Genomic DNA, 17770 nt, shown 5'->3' with positions numbered 1-17770 from the left:
TTAAACTAGATTCCCAACATTTCCATCTGTATGCAAAACTGTTGCAGGAAGAAATGTATCATAAAACATAATGTGAAGCTACTTAAAAATAATAAAAATCCACCAGAGATGCTGTAGAATACAAATAAAAAAGATAGGGTGACAGAATGATATTCTATGTTTTAACTGAGTATTAACCGAGACTTTATTATATCTATAACCCAAAAGTGCTGTCAATTTATAGTGATATTTTGATCGAGCTCAGACACATAAGTAAAAGGGTTTTTACAAATCATTGAAAAGGCTGCAATTTGGGGGGCAGTATTTGCAGCTGAATTTTATTTAATTGAACTAAAAGGTGGTGTTGTGGCAATTATTATATACTGCAGTTTTTAATTATTCCAATGGCCATTCTAAAAAAATGAGTCTGTTAAATAATGAGTGAACAAACATCTGATGCTTCAAATTACCGTAATCCATTCATGAATGGTTAACTCCAAAACACCTGCATTAATGGGGGAAGGCAGCAGTACTGTATGTAGGCCACGGCTAGTTAGGCCCTGCTTAGTGTGTTTGTGGGTTTGACTGGTTTGTGCGAGTCTGCTGTGAGCGTGCATTTCCAGCTCCTCATTCGGTGATGTCAGGTTGGTAGCTTGAAAGCAGCCATAGGGAGAATGTTTACATCATAGAAATTAGCAAATGTGAAACATCCGGGATCCTTCCTAACCATGCCCACCCCCCCCCCACCTCCTGTAACCTGTGTGGTTACAGAGCTCACTGGTGAACATGCACCACCACGCGGCCTTGTGAGCTGTTCCTAGGATCAAGGTTGGGGCTGGGCTAGGAGGCTGAGGGGACCCAGAGCTGAAGAGCATAAGGTTGAGGTCTTGCTGAACAGGCACAGGGGTGGGCAGGCTCAGACCCTGGATAATCCTGAAGGTGCCCTGGGGGTCTAAGGATGTCCGTAGGACAACAGCAATGGCATCTGCCACTTTCTGTGGCCCTTGGGCATTCAGCTTCTCTTCTTGAGCAAGTTTACCCTTCCTATGAGTTCAAGTGAGAGGAGGAAGAACAGGTGGGAAATTACAAGAAATGAGAAGGAGAAGGAAGGAGGAGAAAAAAATAAGAGACAATGAAAAAGAAAAAAGAAGTAGAGGGCAAAGGGCAAGAATTAAAAAAAGAAAGGTGGGAAGGACAAGGCAAAGAGAAGAGAAAGAAGAGAAAGAGGAGGAAGGATGCAGAAGGAGAGAAGAGAATGAAGAAACAAGATGGAGGGAAAGAGAGTAAAGAAGCAAGAGGAGGAGAAGGGAGGGAGTCGTAGGAAGAGCAGGAAGGGGGAGAAGGAACAGGGGCTTTCAGACTTCTCTGCACCAGCAGAAGAATGTCCAGAAATGCTAGATGCACCATGAGCCCTTGGGTCCAATCTGAAGAGATGGAGGCTCTCGAGCTGAAAAGCGACCCTTCCAGCACTCAGGTGTCTTTGCCTCTTTAGAGGCCAGAGCTTAGGGTTCTTTTTTGAGGCAATGGTTGAGGAAAACCTGGCCATCTTTTGATAGGGAACAGAGGCCAGGAAGAAGACAGAGCACAGGTTCTGGCCTCCTTGTGGGTTTCCAGGAATTCCCCAGGGCAGTGGTTTTCAGAGGTCAAGTGCATCAGCATCACCTAGAGGAGGATGTTCAAACGCAGACTGCTGGCTTCTCTCTCAGCACTTCAGGAATGGGGGGCCCGAGAATCTGCAGTTCAAATTCCCAGGTTGCTGCGGCTGCTGGTATAAAACACTGACTTCATAAAATAAACATATCCTGGAAATGACTAGGACCCACACCTCAAACCTTATTTGTGAGCATCTTAACAAGAATTCAAATGAGAGAAATACAGGCTAATAATGAGGGGCAGGAGTCCTGAGACGGGAAGAAAGGCATCACGAATTAATTTTTCCTGCTTACAGTTATGTCCTCGGCTGACTGTGGCATTCATAAATGTTTCTCTAGTAGCCAACTCTGGAGTCTGACTCCTCCTTGAAATCTCCATACCCTCAGGGCTAGGTCTTCTGAAATCATTTTTACACCAATGAGCACAACTGAACTGAACAGGAGCGAATGCCTGACCCAAACTAACACGATCATATTCTCTCTCTAGGTATTTTAAAATTGCCTGGTAGGACTGGAAATGAAGCAGAAACACAGAATAGCAGAGATGGAGAGTACTTAAGGCTTTCTAACGCTGGCTTCCACGCCCGGCTGCACTGCTGTCCTTGGGCTTCATGTGACGCTCCAACATACCTGTGTTTGATGCCCCTACTGTGTTTTAATTCACTCGAGCTGGCTTGGTTAACTGAGAGGAGTCAAATGAATCTAGCCCCTCTTCACCACTGTAACAATTTCACTACTGCAAATGAACTCACAGGTCCTTTGACACACGGGACAGATGTTGTTGATTCTGCTATTTTAACCCTTCTTAGTAGCATATTCCAGGGTCTATCACCAAGCTGTGGAGGAAACAAACATACCTTTCTGCCCATTTCTTTTTGTTGGGTGTTGGAAAAGTTTTATGCATGCATCCTTCTCGCCAGTTTTTCTTAATCAAGTAAAACAGCTACAACTATTTATTTGTTACTAAGAATATCAATTAGGACTCTGTCAAAAGTTAACAGAACACCTAATTCAAGCTAGCTCACTTAATAAAATTTATTAGCTCATGTAGGGCAGGCTTCAGGGTTGACTGATTTAACTGCTCAAAATGGTCATCAATGACCCAATTTATTTCTGTTTCTCCCCTTCTGCCACCTGGGTAAGCTTTAGCCTCATGGTCACAGGACAGATGCCAGATGCAAATGGTACTGCTTATCCAGCAACTGAAACAAGAGCCCTAAAGTTCACTCTGATTGGGCTAGAGTAGGACAGAGTCCCACTCCTAAAAGAATAAATGTGGCTTCGTGGATAGAACATGCTAACCTATCAATCAAAACCCACACCAGCGGCTATGTTGTCATCAGTTTTACTAGAAGCAGACAGGCTGCCATTAGACAGGGGGATATATCCAAACAAAATTCAGAAAATTTTAGGAAGAGAAAAATGTGGCAAAGTATGCCAGGCAGAGAGCCAACAAATGTCTATCCCACTTGTTTCTCATATGTGTAATTAGAAAATAACTTTTAAGATGCACTTTATTGGAGCACCTGTGTGGCTCAGTTGGTCAAACGTCTGCCTTTGGCTCAGGTCATGATTCTAGGGACCTGGGATCGAGCCCCATGTCGGGCTCCTTGCTCAGTGGGGAGTTTCCTTCTCCCTACGCCTGCTGCTCCCCGACTTGTGCTCTCTCTCTGTCAAATAAGTAAAATCTTTGAAAATAAAATAAAATAAATTTATTTTAAAAATGCACCTTATTTTGCAACCACTATAGTAATAATTGGTTTCAGGCAAGAATCATCATGCTAAACTAGTAAAGGAAAGCTTAATAAGGACCAAGGTATTTACAAACTATCAAGGTATATCCCCCAAATGACTTATTAATTTAAAGAGAAAAATAGTAACTTTACCATGAGGAAACCTGGGAGACATAACTTTAACCAAGTGATCAAAGTCAACACCACCTATAAAGGAACAAACTGACATCATATGCCTCTTGATAAAATTCACTGAGGATACAATATCTCTTTCAGAGTATTTCTAAAGCCAAAAATGTATAACCTGAGTCTAATAAGGAAAACATCAGACAAACTCAATGAAAGGGCATTCTACAAAATAACTAGGCTGTACTTTATAGAAATGTCACTGATGTGAAAGACACAAAAAGGCTGAGGAATCATTCCAAATTAATGGAGACTCAAGACAAATGCAAACCAAATGCAATGTGTAATCCTAAACTAAAACCACAACTGCTATAAAGGACAGTAGGTCTATGCCATGGATAATAATAATGCATTAACACTGAAAAATCTGATTTTGAAAACTGGACCACAGTTATGTCAGTGAATGTCTTTGTTCTTTAAGTAGGCACATATTAAAGTGTTCAGTGAAGGAGTGTGAGCTCTTCGATTCACTCCAAAATAGTTTGGGGAAAAAGTGTATGTACACACATGCACATACATACACACATGCAGAAAGTAAAAGCAAATGTGGCAAAATATTAATAACTGGTGAATCTGGGTAAAAGATATATGGTAGTTCTTGGTACTGTTTTTGCAACTTAAGCTTTAAGCTCAAAATTGCTTCAAAATAAAAAGTTTAAAATATTTAAAAATTATTTTAGACTGCATGTCCCTATGATTTGTCTCAAAGCATGAGGTATTAACTACCACTTAAGTTTCATAAGGGCAAAAGAGCTGACAATAAATCATAGTTTTCTTTTAACTTATTTATTAGAAACTCGGCTGGTAAATGATGGTATGCCTAGGCCAAAGCCTGTTGTTTCTTTTTCTTCTGGGCACCCAGCCAGACTCTATTTCCCAGACTTGGATGCTGTTACGGGGGGTATCTGAGTTCCGGCAGAGGAATGTGACCTCAAATATCCTCCCACATGACTCTCTAGTCTCTCTCTTCTGTGCCTGCTGTCCAGATACAGAAGATCCAGTAGAGGACTATAAAGTCCTCGATGGAAGATGGAAGGAGTATAGGTCTCTAAATGACTGTGGGTGATCAGAGCCCCTACCACTGGCCTGAATTGTGGCAAGAACAGAAAACAACCGTTAACAGTGTTAAGCTACTGAGATTAGATTATCTGTTATAACAGCCTACCTGATTTATAAAACAGATTAATACAAAGGGGACACTTAAGGAAAATGCACTGAGGATTCATGTGTTTGCTTTTAGAACATGCTTTAGAATAGCAGTACTCTAGGTGTGGTTAAGGGACTCTTGGTTCTCAAAGGGCAGTTTGGGGACCCTTGGGAGTCTCCAAGACATTTTCAGGGGCTCTGTGATGTCAAAACTATTTTCAGAACAATACTAAGATGTTCTTTGTCCTTTTCACTCATTCTCTTATAAGTACACGGTGGAGTCTGCCAGAGCTGACATGATGTATCATACCAAAAGAGGGTGAATACAGAAGGTAATATGAGAATACACCTGTCTTCTAGTTAGCCAAACATTAAAGAGATTTACTGAAATGTAAAACAATGTAACTCTTTGCTAATTTTATTTTTGCTTAGAAAATACAGATATTTTATGTTACTTATTCAGAGTTACTTAAGCTAGCAGGTAATGGGGTTACTATTTCTAAATAATAATTATCTTTTTTTTAATAATAATTATCTTTTAAATTTATTTTTAATTTCTAATATGATAAATACTGACAAATATAACTCACATAAACAAAAACTCTTTGGGGTCTTCAATAATTTTTAAGTGTGTAAAGAGGTCCTGAGACCAAAAAGTTTAAGAACCGCTGTTTCACAATAAGCATGAGTAGACCGAACAGTCACATCATTCTAAATAAAATAAAGCCATATTGCTAAAATACAAGAGATGGGATAGTGAGGACCCTCAGCTGACCCCTAGTAACTGAAAAACAATGCCTAGAATATGGTAGGAGCTAAATATATAATTGTAAAACTCATACATTGTACAATGGGAGCATATCCACATTTAAGATTGTTGTGATAACTGAATGAGACAACACATGTATGTGTTTGTGCATACTATCCCTGTTCACAATTATTCACTATCACTCTTTATGTAAGATTTTCTACGTCTCCACTCCACTGACTTCATGCTTGGCTGCATGAGCTGAGTTGGCCAATGGGATGTAAGCAGAAGTAACAAGTGCCACACATATCTGAGAAGAAGCTTTAAATTTAGTTCTGTGGTTCTGCTCAGACTCTTGCTCTTCTGCACTTGCCTCATGAGGAGCATGGACCAGATAGGGGCTGTCTGTTGAGTGCAGGTTCTAGAATGAGAAGACAGAGAACAGATACATAGCTGACCATCATCTGTGGCTTTCTGGTAATGTGTGACAGAAATATAGAAAACTGTTGTAAGCCACTTTAGCAAATCTGGTAACTACAATATGAAACAAGCCTAATATATGTAGATGCTCAAGAAACATAACCCTTCTAATAAGTGCTATTATTTAGTGAAAGCAGTACTAAAAAACTATTGCTTTGTCCTTGAGTGACTACACAAAGCACAGCCTATCCTGATTAACTAAGGTAGTTAAATGGACGACATGACAAAGGACAGGAGTGGCATCAGAGTAGCTCTCACTGTAATAAAAAATTCTGGCTACCATGTACCCCTAAATACCACCCAATGGAGTGGCTCAGGAATATCCGTAGAGGTCACTGGCAGGTGACTGAGAAAGGAAGAGGGTCTAAGATGACTGATAAATGCTCAGGCTCCAAGGAGAGTGCATCTGGCTGACCTGCTCACACCCTCTACCTCTAAGGTAATCTACTCTAGCTTAGAGTCTCTGAAGCTGAAACCAAAGATGAAGCAGGTGGCTGAAAGCCAATCACTGGCCTGGCTGTAATCCCAATTATTCTTTCATATCTTTGCGCTAGAAGGTACACCGAATGAACGTGGTCAGACAGTGATGGGTATGGGAGTTGTAGGGACATTGAGGGAGGTACTGGGAGCCATATTTGCCCATGCGTGTAATGGCAAGCAATCAGAGAAAGCTGGTCTGCAGCATGAAACAGAACTGAGCAGACCTACAGGATAAGAGATGAGAGAGAGTAGCTGCCAGAGGGAGAGAAATTACTGACAACTTTCGCCTCTGAAGAGACCTATATCAATTTGTGCAGTTGGGTTCCATAAGATCCCTCCACATTCTTCTACTTCTCCTTTTACTTGACATAATTTAATAATGTCCCTAACATCCCAATGATCCTTAAAAGTAGCTTTTTTTTTTTTTTTAACCTTGGTAATCCCATCCCAAACACAGAATTAAACTGATTCTTGGTGGTTTTTACAGGACAAGGGTTGGGGAGGAATAGAAACCTGGATTATAGTAACAGAATTAATTTTCTACAACATAGAGTCCAAAGTACTTGCAGAAATAACTTATCTTTCAGAGGGTCAGAAAACATGATTATAAAATCATACTACATCTTTACCTTTTTCCAACGCAAGCACTAAAAGGCAGTAAAGATGTCAAGCAAAGATGCTAGGGAGTCAGGAGTTTTGGATTTAGTGTTGGTTTTGCCTCTAAGAAATTGTGTCTTGAACAATGTCACATCCCCTTTCTGAGTCTCAAGGTTTTTTTCTATAAAAAATAAGGGTTGGGGGCACCTGGGTGGCTCAGTGGGTTAAAGCCTCTGCCTTCGGCTCAGGTCATGATTCCAGGGTCTTGGGATCGAGCCCCGCATCGGGCTCTCTGCGCAGCAGGGAGCCTGCTTCCTCCTCTCTCTGTGCCTGCCTCTCTGCCTACTTGGGATCTCTGTCTGTCAAATAAATAAATAAAATCTTTAAAAAAAAAATAAGGGTTGGATAAGATTTGTAGATTCCCTATAATAATAGAGAACTGAAATTCTAAAACGTCTTAAAAGTTTATGCTAACACATCAATTTCTAAATACAGTGAATTTGTACATTTTATTAAAAATCACTGTTTATGGTATAGCAATAATCACATATGGTTTTAAATAATTTATTTCCCAAGTTATAAATCAGTGGCAGTTAGCCTTAGAAAAAAGGGAATGGTAATACCTATGTTTAGGAAACAGAACAGCTGTTCCTATTTACTGCTAACACATGTAACCAACCTCCAACTATACTGAGGATTTCCTGTCACTGTCATTGTTTCAGTTTATTATAATAGCTTTTTAAGTATGAAAGAGATATAAAACGTAAGATCACTAATGCGTTCCTACTTGGTTTTAATTAAAGTTCTCTGGGAGTTCTGTTAGGGGCTTATAATCAGAGCTTCATCGAAGAGCCAAGTATGATACTCCTTAGTTTTAATCCAGCCTTGAGATCATTTATTTGCGTATACTCCTACCCACAGAACCATTTTGAGAAAACTCAAGAGAATTTATTTCTCCTTACTAAGTTCTTCTGCCTTTCCTCATTCTTTGAAATAGTTACTATCCTGCCAGTAGAGGTATAGCTAAGAGAAATGCAGTTAATACTTGGCAGAGCAAATAAAAGGTTAAATTACGGCTTGCTCAATACTTGCCCAGGAACTAATTGTTGACAAGAGGAAAGCTGGATACTGCTCACTTGCTCTAATTCTCATTTCTCCCCTACCTTTTCCTAATCCAAGAACCACCCTGATAGTGTATCAACAAATTTCAGTATAATATGATATAACAAGCATTACTGAGGACCCACCATGCACACAGAATTCTTGTAAGTGCTGTGGTGATCACAATGATGAGTAAGTTGTCCTGACCCCCAAAGAAATCATATATACAAGGAGGGGAATACCCCGAATGGAGAGACCACTGCAACCGGAGAACAGGGGGAGGATGTGGACACATATTTGGCTTTGACCTTAAAGAGTGATCAGGGTTTCAAAAGGTGAAGAGACAGGATCAGGTTGGATGACACATTAAGTCAGAGGCATAAGAGCATGTGTGGTGTCCAGCAACCAGAGTGTCTAAGGCAAGGGGAAGGAGTGGAATGAGTCATGGAGGAAGAGGTGTCTAAGGTCAGATCCAAAAAGGCCAAGGGTGCCCAGTAACCACCAACTCTGTAGGGCTTGGGCTGTGGCAAATCTGATGGCTTCATGGATCTAGGATGTCTAAGATCAAAAGTGAAAACTTTAAAGTTCAAATACTGATCATTTAAAAAGTAACAGCACATGTTAAGAGTTCCCAGCAAGAGAAGACTTAAATGTAGTTGAAATCTGCAACATCAGCTTTATTTGGCTCTGTATTACTGCTCAGTTTTAAAGAGAAGGTCGAACCATCTCAGTGCATTTCAACCTTCTGAGGGAGAAACAGCATCCTCTGTTCGTATAAAACATATAAACATCATCATCCCAAAATATATATAAAACTGAAAAAAAGGGAGAACAGACTGTTCTGTTGAAGTAACAGAAGTGACTGTCAGTATAAAAATCAGTGCATTAGACAATTTTAAACATTCTTTCCAGCTACCTCCAAAACTTCAATGCTATGAATGGAAATTCTAAATGGAAGTATCACCATCTTACCAATTTTAAAGCACCCGTCTCCTCCTTCTTTTCTTCCCGCCCAAAAAAGTACACCACACCACAAACTGAGATCAACTTAAAGGAGTTTAACAATGCAAAGAATCAGAAATTGCCAAGGGAAGGAAATGAACATTTACTGTGTGTACACTATGTGCCAGGTACTATGTTAGATCTCTGTGAACAACTCAAAGTCCAATAAAGTCTGTGGCTGCCTACTGGCAATAGCTGGGCAAAGTCTTTTCACATGGGACTTAGAAATTCAAAGTTTGATGATAGCTCCATTGGGATCCAAATGCATTAGCCCCTGAAGATCTCATGGTCTAGTTAGGGTACAGAGTTGGTTACAGCGATACATAAGTAATAGGACCATTATGTGACAAATGCCCCAGCAGACTTATGTGTAAGCACTGTTGTAAGATATGTTTGTGATTTAATACATAAATTTCAATCCAAATATTTCTGTGAGTCCAAATAAAGACTCTAAAATACCTGCACAGCCAAGTAGGAAACTCTACAATTTCAGAGGAAAAAAAATTGCAAAAATCAGGAATGCTAGAGATACCAGCCCTCCCCACTGGGAGGCTTGCAATTATTACCAGATGACTTAATGAAAGCCAAATGAGTTCATAAAGTTTCATGACATATTTTAATTGCTAACAAGGACGTTTTCTTCCATTCTAGAATGCTCCATTAATAAAAATTCCTAAATTATTATACATTTTATAATGGGTACTCTGGAAATCCCATAACATACACATTGTATTGTATTTTGTGGGTGTTTAAAATTATTTTATTTTGAATAACTGAAATATTTAAGTGCCAGAATAAAAACAAAATACAGTAAGGCGGGGCTGCCTGGGTGGCTCAATTGGTTAAGCATCCAACTCTTGATTTCGGTGTAGGTTGTGACCTCTGGGTTGTGAGACAAGAGCCACATTGTTGGGCTCTGTACTCAGCGCAAAGTCTGCTTGAGATTCTCTTCCTTTCCCCCCCACCGCCCTTCCCCTGCTTGTGCTCTCTCTCTCAAATAAATACATCTTAAAAAAAAAAAAAATACAGTGAGAAGGAAAGAGAACCAAACCAGATGAAACATTTCTCCTGACAATAAAAAGTGAGCTATATATCAATGGCACTGAAGAAACCTATCTTTCCAACTCTGCCATATCAAAGAAGTAAGAGCATTTGGGAGATATGGGATTTGCTATGAGTCATCTTTAATCATCCCTGTTAGTGAAGGAGATCACGGGCTGTAGTAAACAGCAAAGGCCTCCATCTTATACCTTAAGCACTGGAAATCTATGTGCTTTATCTATGTTTCCCAGGGCCTGTTTATTCACAGATGAACCTTCCTGTCTATCTGTGGTTGGTTCTGCACTTGGCCTGGTCACCTGTTAAGTCCCTTCAAACCAATGCTCTAAGCTGGGAGTTCCTACAGTTGTCTTTTAAATAAACCGCTAGCATCCATAACCAACAGATGGGAGACTCTTCTTTTCATCTTCACGTTGATCACTTTCTTCCAGATGGAACACCTGCATGAGTCAGTAGTCAAAAAAAACTTTCCCATCTCTCTTCAGGGACTAGTACCATGAAAACTTCACAGGGAGAAGAGACACGCCCAACTTGTTTCAAAATGTTTTAGAAGAACCGGGGCACCTGGGTGGCTCTGTCAGTTAAGTGTCTGCCTTTGGCTCAGATTACGATCCCACGGTCTTGGGACCGAGCCACACGAGGAGCCCACTTCTCCCTCCGCTCCTTCACCTGCTCATTTTTCTCCCTCTATCTCTCTCAAATAACTTTAAAAAAATCTTTTAAAAAATGTTTTAGAAGAACAATCTAAAAATTAAATATTTCAGCACTTATTTAGAGATATAAAAATTATGAATTAACTATTCAGTTACCATTTGGCATTATGAACTTAATCCTTGTAATTACTCAATAAATAGGTATGAGTATCTCCCCCATTGTACAAATGAGGCTGTGACACACAGAGGGCTCAGCATCTTGCCCAGGGCAAAACCAGTGACTCCCAGGACTCTGCAAGCTGACCCATCACAGGACTTTGACTTGTGCCCTGATGGTGTTCAGGGCAATAATTTAACTGCACAGCACTCTGACAAATGTATGACCTTTAATTATGATTTTGCATAATAAATTAATTAGTGTAAGAACACTTCCTAATATTTGCGCATGTGCAATTCTTCTTTTGCTAGTATTGTGTTTTAGCTTTCAGAACGTATCTAGGTTATCTAAAGAGTACTGTCAAGATAATTTAGAAAAGTAAAATGAACCAACTAATAACCAGAAACAAAAGATTTCTCAAAAAACACTTATTTAATAGATAAAGAATATGGCATCTGATTTATATACCTACCACATGTGGAATCTAAATCTCCTACATAAAACCTATTTTAAGGAATGCAAATTTAATATATTATGAAAGACACTATGCAAAGCATCTTAAAGTACTCTCCTTACTAATGCATGTAACAAAATATACTGATTATGCAAGTACATTTAATTGGATATAATTAAAATAATGAGATTTAAATACTGATGATTTTAAAAAGAAAAAATAGAAGTTGGAATTAGCCATGAGCTACATTCAAAATGTTAATGAAACTTGCAATGTCATGACCACTTTAGTACTTGATACTCCTACTAGTTTGAAAAAGAGCAACACCTGGCCATTTTTGCCAGGTTCTAAACACAGAGTTTAGAGATGTGACATAAAATATTTTATTGGATAACAGAATACTTGGTTCTTGGATAACATTGTTTCTACACATCAGTTAAGAGATACATAGAAACCATTCTTTTCTCCAAAGAAAGGGATCAAAATGACCAAATAAATAAATAAATAAATAACATAAATTTTCCACAGGAAGAGTTATTTGTGCTTGGTTAAATGGATACAATCTCAAAAGCTTTTGCCTATGTCATTCTGATGTAAAGGTATCAAATTTAGGTATTCTTTCAACTCTGGTGGCTTTAAAGTGGCTGAAGAAGACAGATGCCATGTGAAAAGAACAGGTCTGTGGCTGAGACCATATTTCCCTTACTTGGTATAAAATTTCAAAGAAGTCTACCATCCCCAGTGTTACTCAAGAAGAGACAGGAGCAAAACTCAATAGGGTAGAAGGGCCTGAAACTTCTATTAAACTTCTCTTTTGACTTCTTTGTCTAGCTCACTAGCAGCAATACAGAAAAGGTTGATACAGGGAAAACTTTTATTAAATTACCTTGAGGCTAAAGCTTTGTTTTGTGGGATGGGTAAATTTCAATTCTCCATTTTACAGAAATGAGAGAGGAAACTTTAAGATCCACATGGACCTAACCTTCATAGTATTTCTTAGGAAAAAACCCAACATCACCGATTAACTCTGACAATTAAAACAAAAGAAAAAAACTCACATTACCATTTACTGAAGAGGAAATTGACACAGAAGTTAAGTGCCCGGCCCAAAGGCATATAACTAGGGGATACAGCAAAAGGATGAGAGAAAAATTCTGGAACGAGTATCATAAATCTCAGATGGAATTCTAGGTTAAAATCATTGAATTCTACTCAGATATAAATTCAAATTCAGAATATTGTAATGAAGACATCACAAAGGATCAGCAGGTGTTTTGTTGTTGTTGTTGTTTTTAAGAATTTACCTTATGAGATTCCAAATGAAAGCAGTACTCCAAATAGCTAAAGGCTCAAAATGCGAAACCTTCTGGCAATAATATTTCCCAGGACCTGCAGGCTAAGCATCCCCAACCTCTGCAAATAGCACATGATGCTCACCACCAGCTTCATAGTGCTTTCATCCCATCTCCTGAAAAGGCACTGGTTGAGATGAGTGAAAGTGAGAAAAATAATGTCAATTCACTAGAGGAATTAACAGTACAAAATGTCTCTCAGAATTCATTGAAATAATGACAAAATCAGGATAGAGAAAGGAATTAATGCAGCTCAACAATATTCAGTAAAATGAATGCAATTCCTGTCAAAAAATATAATATTCCAAAATCATTTAATGTGACTGGCAGCATCAAATATAGCAAAATGGATTTCTATTTCAAGATGCAGTTGGTTCTTTTCCAAGAGCTCAGGTTCATGGTGTTCCTCCCGTGCACCAGATGTCTGCCCCCAGGCTCTGAAACACCTAACAACCCACACAGGGGAGCCGCTGGCTTCCCACTGCCATGCATGGAAGAGATCACAAAAGGAAAGAATTCTCAAAAATCTGTTGTTTACTAAATCATTTAACTTCAGGTTAAATAGTGAGATATAGGTACACTAACATACTTTGGAAATGAAAAGTGCTAATGCTAAGAAGTAAGTCAAAAAGAGTTTATTTTTTAAAAAGTAAGAGAGGGGATTTTATTTTGTGGGCTGACACCAGAAGAGAAGTAAGAGAGAACTGTGTTACTTTATTGCTAATACATTATGCATTAGCACAGTAAACACTCCCTTTTCTCTACACCCAAAATGTAATGTGTTTGGATAATTGCTGGTCAGGTTATGAAGCTCTGAAGAAAGAGGAACATCTAGAATGAGAGACCTTTCCCCTCCCAGAGCTCTAATGATAGCACTGTGTTTATTACAGGAAGACACAGAAGGCTTAGCACTTTTGTCTTATACAGGATTCAAATAAAATATCCCTACTACGTATATATATATGTACAGTTTGTATAGAAAATAATGTATACTATAGAAAAATAATGGTATTTTCAAGTATGACAGCACGGCACGGTGGTGCAGAGTGCAGAGCCCAGGTCCCGCATTTAAACTGTAAGTCTGAATTCTACCTCTACTTTTTTTTAAGATTTTATTTTTTATGATTTATTTGTCAGAGAGAGAGAGAGAAAGCACAAGCAGGGGAAGTGACAGGCAAATGGAGAAGAAGGCTCCCTGGAGCCCGATGTGGGACTAGACCCTGGGACCCAGGGATCAGGACCTTAGCCGAAGGCAGAGGCTTAACTGACTGAGCCACCCAGGCATCCCTGAATTCTAGCTCTAATAGTTAGTCGGTCCATAACCTGTGGCAAATTCCTTAATCTTTCCAGACTTCAGTTTCCTTAATGGTAAAACAGAAGCAATGATTATGACTACTATATACATTCATTCTGAGGATTAATTCAACTAAAACAAAACGTTTGGGACAATGTCCAGTATAGAGTAAGTGATTAGTAAATTGAATCATTGTTACTTTATGTTAATTTTCTCATTTACCTCTTATGACACACCTGTGAAGTAGATATTATTACTCTCATTCCATGGGTGAGGAGAGTTAAGTAACTGGCCCAAAGTCACAGAGAGGTAAACCAGGACTTGACACTGGATCTGTCCAGGCCCAAGATTAAGCTCTTACTTCCACCTAATACTTCCCATGTCACCTACAAGTCCTGCTCTTATGTCATCACAATATTTATCAAGATGTATTTAGGGGCGCCTGGGTGGCTCAGTGGGTTAAAGCCTCTGCCTTTGGCTCAGGTCATGATCCCAGGGTCCTGGGATCCAGCCCCGCATCAGGCTCTCTGCCCAGTGGGGAGCCTGCTTCCTCCTCTCTCTCTCTCTCTCTGCCTACTTGTGATCTCTGTCAAATAAATAAAATCTTAAAAAAAAATGTATTTAAATTCGCTTTTAACTGATCTTTCACTCTCTGAATAAACTCTTGTGAGGACACAGATTGGGTCCTGTTCATTCATTTCAGTCCATTTGTCCCCACTGCCTCCTCACCCACATCAGAGCTTTTGTGCCAGGCATCTGTTAGGTTCCTGGTCCTGGCATATCATGTGACCAGAACCCATGGGTCCCTATCCTCATGGAACTCAAAATCTACCCCCAAAGACAGATAACAAAGTGCACAGAATTATAAACTGGTATAGCCGTAATGGAGGAAAAAGAACAGGGTACTAGAAAAGAAAAGAACAGGGTGCTAGAAAAGAGCATAAAAGATGAAACTCCCTTAGTAGGGCAAAATCCAAAAAGGCCTTTTTGAAGAAAGGACACATAAACTGAGATGAGAAGACTGAGTAGGAATTAGCAAGTCAAAGAAATGGGGATATAAACCACTTGTGCATAGGACCCTAAGAAAAGACTTCATCTGATGTGTGAGAAAGGGAAAGCCAGTAAGGCCAGTAAGGCCAAAAAGGCACCAGTCTGGCTGACAAATGGTGAGCTCAGGGCAGAAAGGTATGAGATGAGAAGGGAGAGGGGACAGACTGGAATACACAGGACCATCAAGAACTGGAGAGAGTTTATCCTCGATACAATGGGAATTCCAGTTGATTTTTAGAAAGATCACACTAGCTACAGTGTGGGGATGGCGTTGAAAAAAGACAGGAGAATCTGGGAAATCCAATGGGATGCTCAACAGCAGATGAGAGGCAATGCGATGGCAGTCTGGGACCAGGAGGGAAGAAGTGGGAGTAGGAAAAAGTGTACACTTTCAATGTGTATTGACCTCCCACCCCTAAACCGCTGCCTGACAGGAACAGGGATTCCGTAATTTGTGGACTGACTGGAGGATTCCTCAGGCAAGGCTGCTGCTGGTACCATGGCATCCACGAACCCACAGATGCATGACCTCCCCCGAGCAGTATCACCATCTAGTGGACGTGAGAGACACAGGAAGATACTGAAGAAACGATGATTACATTCATAATGCAGCTGGCAAGACTCCACTTACGAAAACCTCTTGATGCATTATGGTATCTTTGTGAAACAAAATGCCTCTCCCATTCTGACAATGGAATATTTTAGAAGCCAGAAATCTTTCTGCTAAGACTTTCCAAGCTTATTAGGGAAATGTATTATTTCAAATAGCCTGGAGCTATGCTGCTAGAAATATAGTAAAACACTAAGGGTGTTGAAAGAAAGTCCTTTCATTTAAGAAAAGAAAAAAGCTAGAGTTAGAAAGACAGTCTATACTCATTTTTCTATGTTCTCTCTTGTAAAAATATGGTCTCTGCCATTACTTCCTAAAATGGCAAAATATCTTGATTATCTATTAGCAGCAAATTCAAATGCAGAGTCAATATACTTCCTTAAAATCTGCTAAATTCACAAGGTCAGGACAGAGGATGTCAGTTATTTAATAATTTTGATCTTCTGTCCATAAGACATTTATTTTCCTAAAACTATAAATCTAAAGCCACTAGAAAAATCCAAATGCTTGTCCACAGAGCACAAGAGAATCTATGATTACAGTCAAGTGAATTCAAAATTTAATAAGTATTCCCATCACCCCTGAAAATGTTTTCCCATCCTTAAGTTGGCCAAGATGTTCATTAATAATAGGGTAATGAAGATGTAGTCAGGCTTACTTAGAACAGCTACTCTCTTGCTGAGATGAAGTTAAACCTAACATACTAACATACCTGTCAATTTCTCAATAATTAAAGATTTAGTTATTACTAACTTAGTTAAAACAGTATCTTGTGGGGCGCCTGGGTGGCTCAGTGGATTAAGCCTCTGCCTTCGGCTCAGGTCATGGTCCCAGGGTCCTGGGATTGAGCCCCGCATCGGGCTCTCTGCTCAGCGGGGGGCCTGCTTCCCCCTCTCTCTCTGCCTGCCTCTCTGCCTACTTCTGATCTCTGCCTGTCAAATGAATAAATAATATCTTAAAAAAAAACAAAACAGTATCTTGCCTAGGCTATGGTGATAAGCTCAAGTATTTGGGGGCACAAATAAAGCTTGATTTTGCATAGGCGAAGAATGCTCCTTGGTGAGAGTCTGCTCCAAGGTTAAGCCAAGTGTCCTGCACAGCTTTGATCAGAAGGCCAACCATGAGTGCCCCTGCCGCAGCTTCTGAAGAATCTCAAAGCACAAGTGGTAGAGATCAGAAGAAAAGGCACTGCACTGGATTTCTATATAAGGAACTTAATAAGCTTAAAAATAAAATAGTTTGCCTCCTTCCATTTGGTAGGAACCACTTTCCCCTACATTGGAAACAGAGCTTTATGTAGTATTCTCCGTACCTTTGGAATGCCTTTACAGTCTTGAAAATGCTTTTTCTGCAGAACCAGGGAAAGATACATAAGAGCCTCAAATAGCATGTTGGTGCTGTTACTGTAAGAACTGTTTTAAAGAATTATGATAACCATGGCAGATGATAAACTTCCAGAAAAACCCTGGAAGTTTACTGTGGTTTAAAGTTGAATAAAACGAAGGTATGTATTGTTCCATCTGTCCTTTATCAACTAAGAAAACAAGATCATATGTTATTATCTAAATTTATATTTTTTCCAACATACATACAAATCACTAATAATTTAATGTATATAAACAAAGACAAAAGAATAACCTCAAATTTATGTTTTTCTCATTTTACTAAGAAAGCTCTTCCTTCCTCTCAGTTTGCACCAATGCGACTAGTACAAAATTAACTTCATTAATAGGAAAAGCCATTTATTCCAGCAGGGAAAATAAAAGACTAAGCTTAGGCCCCAAAAAGCTATTAATTACAAAGAAAAATGAGAAAATAGCATACCTTAAATCTAATGTTATTAAAAGTGCAAATGTATTAATGAAATCTTAAGCAAGATTTCATTTTATATGAGTATATAAATCAAATGTTTTTTTCATTCTCACAATCATCTCAGACAACAGACAGTCCAATTGAGTTAAAGTTGTATATTCTCAGTTTTTGCTAAACAATCTGTTCACAGCAAGGCTATTTAAAACAAATACATTCTAAGCCATT

At 39.2% G+C, this 17770-nt stretch overlaps 1 protein-coding gene across 1 annotated transcript in view; it reads right to left on the bottom strand.

Moving 5' to 3' along the window:
* CFAP20DC (CFAP20 domain containing) overlaps positions 1-17770 on the bottom strand; it is a 260030-nt gene that overhangs the window by 227440 nt on the left and 14820 nt on the right. The window lies entirely within an intron of this gene.

The sequence above is a fragment of the Martes martes genome (genome assembly GCF_963455335.1).
Source record: "Martes martes genome assembly, chromosome: 1".
NCBI lineage: Eukaryota > Metazoa > Chordata > Mammalia > Carnivora > Mustelidae > Martes > Martes martes.
This window is presented reverse-complemented; position numbering and strand designations above follow the sequence as displayed.